Here is an 8423-nt window from a genome sequence, read left to right as displayed (position 1 = left end):
CTGCCACTGAGTGAATGGGATTATAACACTCTTACAAAGGGGGGGCGAGGCGAGGGCGACATTTGCATATCTGTATCACCAAACCCAGAATTCGGAGTCGGACTCTCACGCTCGTCAATAAGGCCCCGGCCTTGACCATGGCCTCGACCTCGTGCTACTCGAACAGGTTTGCGTCGTATTGTTGTCCTTATTATGATCAATCTGCTAACAACTAAAAAACCAAAAAATTATATTAGTCAAATTATAACCATATAGTATGTTCAATACTTTTGACAAAGATACAATAATCATGATAGTAAAAAAAAAAAAAAAACCACAATATATATATATAGAGAGAGAGAGAGAGAAAGAGAGAGAGAGAGAGAGCATCAACTTCATTAAATATGTTAATACACTTTGTACTTACACCAAATGTGAGCTTACGTTCAACACATTTCATCATCAATTCATATTCATAATCAATGTCACTGTTACTTGAAGAAGATTGTTCGTGTTCAAAGTCTATATCGTTGTGGCTAGATAACTCCTCTTCCTCATCGAAGTTTGTATCACGGTCTTCATCCGACAAGTTATTGTTGGCAAACATGCTTGCATCAAGTTGAATATATAATTCATCAATTCCTATTGTCGCATCATCTCTTCGTAATCGAGGGGAGGCTTCAACATTTGCTTCGTCAACAAGGACCATATTACCCCCAACACATTCACCTTCATGGTATACGTGATCACTGAGTCCTTGGTCATCTTCTATATTATCTCCCTTTTATACTGTTGAAATATCATAGATGTCTGATGTGGTATTTTTGTGTCCAAAAATATCAATAATAAAAATAACCACTCGCAATAGTACGAATCCTGTAGGATAGGGCTATATTGAGGGTGTCGAACCTCAAGGACTGCAGGGATTTTATTATCAAATTCGAAATATTAAAATTAACTTAATTAAAAAGATATTTGATTTGATTTTCTTGAAAACTAAAGTGCATGAAAATAAAAGAGATTTAAAATAAGAGAGAGAGTGTAGGGTATTAACTTCACCTCTATCCGCATAACAGTGGTTAATCATAATTAATCCCAGAAATTCATTCTATGCATGTTATAAATAAACAAGAAACTACCTTATTAAAGAATAAGCATAATCTATCTTCGGTTGGCACGGATCGTCCACTTAACCACTAAGATGCGGTACGACCCGTCTTCCATAGGTATAAGTTATCAAATTCTTTAACAGGATATATATAATCAATGAATAAGTGTAACCCATCTTCGGTTGGCATGGACTGTCTACCTAAATTATACTGAACTAGGGTGTAGTACAATCCGTCTTCCCTAGGCATGGCCTATCAAATCCTATTGATCATATGTCAATTAAACCTATTGTATAACCATCATCCTCATAATCACAGAAAACAAGAATGATTGGAGATCAACAAAAGTAAAATACTTTCTAAGACAAGAAAAGAATTTCACAAATATTGATATTGGAATTTAAGAACAATTGTATTTAATAACTAAGAACAGAAATCAATTGTAGCAATCCTCATAGTTATACAATCAACATGCATAAATTGAAAATTTAGAAATTAAATACAATCAAACCATTGTCCTTAGATAGGGTTACATCAACACCCCACGAAGGAGTTTAGCCGCTCATGATCTTCTAAGCTCCAAAAACAATTTTCTGATTTCTAGCTCAAGGAAGCGGTGTATCTGTTTACAATGTTTAGAGCCCTATTTCTAGGGAATTGAAAAACCCTAAAACCCTAGAAATCCTCATAAAATCGGAGGTCAGTCTCCCAGTCCAATTGGGAGACTGAAATCCAAGTCCATGCTGGAGTGGAATTCTTGTCGTGCACTGTACGCCCGTGTGCGCTCGATCCGAGATTTGGTGCGCTCAAGCGCATTGCGCTCGAGCCTAGTTGATATGCGGGCGAGCGCAGGCATGCGTTCGCTCGAGCGCACCAAGGGTACTACGATCGATCCTAGCTCTAGAATGCTCAATTTGTTGTCCTTTTAAGCCCAATTTCCAATGGTTTGTGAAATAAGACCTGAAACACAAAAACAAAACAAAATTAAACAAATAACAACGCTAAGGAATTAACATATGCAAATTAAGGGGCTTGAATGTGCAACATTCGGCGCTTATCACACCCCCAAACTTACATATTCCTAGTCCCTTAGCAATACAAAACAGAAAATTAACTGAAAAACAAAAAGATAAGTCCATCTTTCGTGGGATGTACGATTGCATTTAGCATATGCAACAAGCCTTTTAAACCACTAGGAATTCCCTAGTGGACGAGTGAAGTCTCGTGAGAGTTTTCCAGAAATGATACCCACAAACATTGTCATCATTACGTCATTCAAAAGGATAAAGCATCACAAAAATAATGGTTTTTATTCATTAGCAAGCTTAAAGTTATAAACTCCATCTTCAAAATTTCAAGGAATTACAAGTCAAATCACTTACCAATGGCAGATTGAGATACACAAATTTCAATTAGTGCAAAGTGAACTAACACATAGTCATGAGGCTTCAAAATAATTCCAATATGAATGAATCACCATCTCAGAATTCATTGGACTTCATATCAAATGAAACAACCAAGGCATACAATTTTTTTATTTTTTTTGTTAGGCTTTGCAATGCTTAGCTCCCTTAAGCTTTCTAGTTGACCCATGTATCGAGTGTTAGGCTAATATCTCCCAAACCAAATGGCTTTAGGGCATTAGGTGTAAAGACACCCCTAAGGACTTACTAACTCGAGTCAAAAAGGCTACGAAGCTAAGCTAGCCATTTTATTAATCAACCTAAAATTTTCACTTTTTGACGCGAACACTCACTGCTTAATGAGGCAAGAGGTCCGGTTACTCAGTGAAAAATTCAAACTTGATTTTTTTTTTTATTTTATTTATTTAATTTTTTATAGCATGCCAAAGTTATTCACCCAATATGTCACCCAACAGAATTCAAGATATTGAAAACAAACATAATTGGTCTCAAAATTCATACCTCACAGACATGTGCTAGTGTGCTCAATATAGATTTAAATTGAAATAAGAAGCATCTCATGTTGCCAAAAGTAAGTAACAAGACTTAAAATCCCTAAGTCATATGATCATGTGTTCATAACTTTAAGCCTATCAATGAATTTCAAACCAAAATCAAAGCTCAACCATATGCTTAAGAATGACATAACAATAATAATGGAATGTGTTTTGTTTTTCCATACCCCCCAACTTGAATCATACATTGTCCTCAATGTATGTATAGAACTAAAGAATAAGATCAAGAGTATAGGAATACCTGAATGAGCAGATGTGGGCATATCATACCCCCAAACTTGAATGCAAAAACACATGTCCTAAAAATAAAATGATACTCCAACCAAATACCAATCAAGTGCACACATTTTTGTAAAAAGATAAACAAATAATGAAACAACAATGGATAAAATAAACCTGGATGGAGATCATATGCCCTGGTGGAGTGGAGGGTCAAGCGCACAGGGCCTGCACTTGATCCTAGGAGGTATTTCTCAATGTAAGTCCGAGTCCCGAAGGATCTTACCTTGATCCTTCAGAAGTCCAATCAAGCTCTTCTATCCCTTCTTCTTTATGATCATGTAGCACTCCACAAGGAAGAGGATTCTTCTTAACATCCCGAAACTGCCTCTCCCAGGGAATAGGTCTTGATGCTCCTCATGACAATGTTCAGGGTGTTTGTCCCGAACAGGTTTCATGATCAACCTCTTGTCTCTATAGGAGTTCAAAAACTGGGGTAGCCAGGGAATTTGCCAAAAAATTTTCCACCCCGATGAAATCAACTTCAGCAACCTCTGAATGAAATATGTCCCCTGTGGGGTTGTCATCAGGTGGTGGAGTACTTGAAGTGAGAGGCATAGGCTCCGGTGGGTTGCTCTATGATATAACTTCAGATAGAGGATCAGGAGGTGGGTCTTCAACAGTTTCTCCAATGTCATCCAAGAAAAAACATGTATTCTGATCAGGTGCATTCTGAAAGGCATTGAAGATGTTCAGTCTGATCTTCATATTCCCAAAGGAGATCTTCATTACTCCGGTCCGACAATTGATGCTTGCATTGGCTGTGGCGAGGAAAGGATGCCCAAGGATGACAGGAATATGCTTCTCTGGATTTGGGACCGGTTCTGTGCCCAAAACTATAAAGTCAACTGGATAATAGAACTTGTCCACCTTGATAATGACATCTTCCACAATCCCGCGGGGTTTCTTGATCGAGCGATCAGCCAATTGCAAGACAGTACTTGTCGGTTTCAATTCCCCTAAGCCCAGTTTCTGATATACCGAGTATGGAAGCAAATTAACACCAGCTCCTAAGTCGAGGAGAGCTCTCTCAATCTCAGTGTTTCCGATGACGCACGAAATCATAGGCGCTCCAGGGTCTTTGAACTTTGGAGGAGTGTTATGCTGAATTAGAGAGCTTGCTTGCTCAGTGAGAATGACCTTCCTGGGAATATGCTTCTGATTCTTCCTCTTTTGAGTGCACAAGTCCTTGAGAAATTTTGCATAGGCTGAAATTTGCTTGATGGCCTCAAGGAGTGGGATGTTGATTTGAACCTGCTTGAAGGTTTCCATCATGTCTTGTATCTTCTCTCCTTGTTTCCCAAAGTGGGAGGGTGCCTTAAGCCGCTCTGGGAATGGGACCTTAGGCTCATATGGTACCTCAGGAGTGGGGGCAGATGAGGAAGATGCCTCGATGCTTACTTGTTTACCCTTGTCCTGATGCAGATTCTGTGGGGCCTCAATTTGCTCATCCTTCTTTTCTTCCACATGATTGTCAACCAGTCTTCCGCTTCGCAATGTGGTGACGGCTTGAACTTGCTCCAGATGAGGCGTGCTTTCTTCTACCATGTATAGTCCCCTAGGGTTGGTCACTGGCTGACTTGGAAGCTTTCCTTCTTCCCTCCTGTTGAGGGTATTGGCAAGTTGTCCGACTTGAGCTTCTAGCTTGGCAATGGAGTGGGTATGTGAGTTTACTCTTTCCTCTTGAGATTTGATTGACTGCTTTATCTCGCTGGTCAGCTCAGTCACTGCTTTTAGAATCCGATCCTCAAAATTAGACTCTGAGGGAGCCTGGTAGTGCTGCTGTGGAGGCCGGTAAGTGGACTGAGGTTGGTAGGGCTGCCTGTTGGATTGAGCTTGATTGTATGGCCCTGGGGCTGAGTTGCCCGAATTTGAATTCTCCCACGAGGAATTTGGATGATTTCTCCACCCGGGGTTGTAGGTATTGAAGTACTGATCATTACCCGGTCTGGAGAAAGCTGCATTAACCTGCTCATTTGCAATATCAGTATAATTTCCATTAACATGGCAGTTATTTACCTGATGCATAGGACTGGAACAGAATGAGCATGATTCATTGTGTGTGTGAGCAGCATTAGGAGTAAAACCAGCAGTCATCAAAACTTGATCTAGCTTCTTGGTGATAGCCTCAACTACTTGGTTGGCTATGTTTGAGGAATGGCCTACTTCATACAAACTCTCCGTCTTGGGTGCTTTAGGTGCTAGTGCCCTTCGTCTGGCGGAAACCTGCTGAAGAGAATTGTTACTTAAGTTTTCAAACATAGACCATGCTTCATTTTCACTTTTCAACATGAATGTCCCCCCACATGATGCATCTACCATTTTTCTATTGGACTCGGTCAGGCCATCATAAAAACACTACACTAGCTGCCATTTTGGGACAGCGTGGTGTGGACATGATCTAAGCAAGGTCTGCAACCTATCCCAAGTCTCATGGAAATCCTCTCCCTCGTACCGGGAGAATGTAGTAATGGCTCTCCTAGTATCATTGGTCATGCCTATGGGAAAGTACTTCTTAAGAAATTCTTGTTGCAATTGAGCCCAAGAAGTGATAGAATTGGGTGTTAAGGACTGAACCAATGTTTGGCTTTTTCCTTGAGGGAGAAAGGAAAAAGACGCATCCTTAGGGCATCCTCAGTGAATCCATTCATTTTAGTGGTCTCACAGATTGATTCGAAATCACTGAGGAATTCATAAGGATTTTCAGTGCTAAGCCCTAAAAAGGAAGGTAAACTCGTATAGTGCTAGGCTTAATTTCATAATGGGTTGCCGTAATTTCCGGCAACCGGAGACATGTGGGAGTAGTGTAAGTGGTAGGAAGATAGTGATCTTGCAATGCTACGTGGTTACCGTCCCCCATGGTCTCAGTGGAACGCTCTTCTAGCAAATTAGAGTTCTTTTGGGATCTAATTTGTCTAAGAGTGCGTTCAATTTCAAGGTCGCAAGAAATTAATGGAAAAGATAAAGAACGACGACCTAGCATAAACTAAACAGAAATTTAAAAGAAAACAGAAAAAAAAATTAAGCTAAAACAGAAAACAAACAAGCTCACAAACGGCCTTAGTGTTCACTTAGGGTCTGGATGCAGGATGTCGCAAGTGCGCTCGATCGCACGTCAGGGTGCGCTCGAGCGTACTGCCGCAGATGGGTGCGAGCGCAAGAGTGGAGGGCTCGAGCGCTGCTCGCTAGAATCCTGCTGAAGTGCTACCGTGCGCTCAATCGCACACGGGCTGTGCTCGATCTCAGTCACAGAGAAGGCAGCTTACGGACCGGTTTGCAGTTTCTCAAAAAAAATAAAATCAACACAAAACAGAATTAAAAATTAGCAACTTAAAATAGGGAAATAAATTATTAAGCTAAAATTAATCTCTAAAATTTGACAATAAAACCGTTATGCAGTCCCCGGCAACGGCGCCAAAAATTGATGTGGTATTTTTGTAACCAAAAATATCAATTATAAAAATAACCACTCGCAATAGGACGAATCTTTGTAGGATACGGCTATAGAGAGGGTGTCGAACCTCAAGGACTGCAGGAGTTTTATTATCAAAATTTGAAAGATTAAAATTAACTTAATTAAAAAGATATTTGATTTGATTTTCTTTAAAACTAAAGTGCATGAAAATAAAAGAGATATAAAATAAGAGAGAGAGTGTAGGGTATTGACTTCTCCTCTATTCGCACAACAATGGCTAATTATAATTAATCCTAGAAATTCATTCTATGCATATTATAAATAAACAAGAAACTACCTTATTAAAGAATAAGCATAATCTATCTTTGGTGGGCACGGATCGTCCACCTAACCACTAAGATGCGGTACGACCCGTCTTCCCTAAGTATAAATTATCAAATTCTTTAACAGGATACATACAATCAATGAATACGTATAACCCATCTTCGGTTGGCACGGACTGTCTACCTAAATTACACTAAACTAGGGTGTAGTACAATCCGTCTTTCCTAGGCATGGCCTATCAAATCTTATTGATCATATGTCAATTAAACCCATTGTATAACCATCATCCTCATAATCACAGAAAACAAGAATGATTTGATTTCAATAAAAGTAAAATACTTTCTAAGACAAGAGAAGAATTTTACAAATATTGATTTTGGAATTTAAGAACAATTGCATTTAATATGAAGAACATAAATCAATTGTAGCAATCCTCATAGTTATACAATCAACATGCATAAATTAAAAATCTAGAAATTAAATACAATCAAACCATTGTGCTTGGATAGGGTTACATCAATACCCCCACGAAGGGGTTTAGCCGCTCATGATCTTCTAAGCACCAAGGACAAATTTTTTATTTCTAGCTCTAGGAGGCGGTGTGTATTTTTACAATGTTCAAAGCCATATTTATAGGGATTAGGAGAACCCTAAAACCCTAGAAATCCTCAGAAAACCGTAATTCAGTCTCCCAGTCGGATTGGGAGACCTAGAAAAACTTTCCTTCTCAATTTCGGAGTCTGTTTTGCCTCTGGCGCCCGTGTGCGCTCGAGCACACTGTAGCTGCGCTCGAGCGTACTGTAGCTACAGTAACTCCGCTACAGTAATTGCTACAGTATTTTGCTACAGTACTTTAATTGCATTTTGAGCCCAAAATCAATGATTTTCTTGTATCTTTATTAAACACCTGTAAACACAAAAACAAAACAAAATCAAATAAATAACAACGCTAAGGAATTAACATATGCAAATTAAAGGGCTTGAATGTGCAACATTCGGTGCTTATCAAAGAGCGAGGTTAAACACCGAGCAGCTTTTTGGGGAGAGGAACATATGCAATGGATACAAAGAGGAAAAGTGGGAGAAAAACAAAAAGAAAATAGGACAAAAATATGGATGTGGCCCATACGGCCATACCTCCCCTCTCGCCACTCTTTGTAATGGATCAGATATTCAGTTGGTGCCTAGCAAACTAGATTTTGTACCTCCTCAACCAATAGTTTGGGAAATAAATCTTCCAATTTTTTTCTAAGCAATCAAAATGAAAAGAAGTTCATGCATGAGGGTTTATGAAGTTGACCCTAACAGTAAGCTTAACTGATGGTTAAATAATTGTTCA

The sequence above is a fragment of the Corylus avellana genome, chromosome ca1, assembly GCF_901000735.1.
Source record: "Corylus avellana chromosome ca1, CavTom2PMs-1.0".
In the NCBI taxonomy this organism is placed as follows: Eukaryota; Viridiplantae; Streptophyta; class Magnoliopsida; order Fagales; family Betulaceae; genus Corylus; species Corylus avellana.
This window is presented reverse-complemented; position numbering follows the sequence as displayed.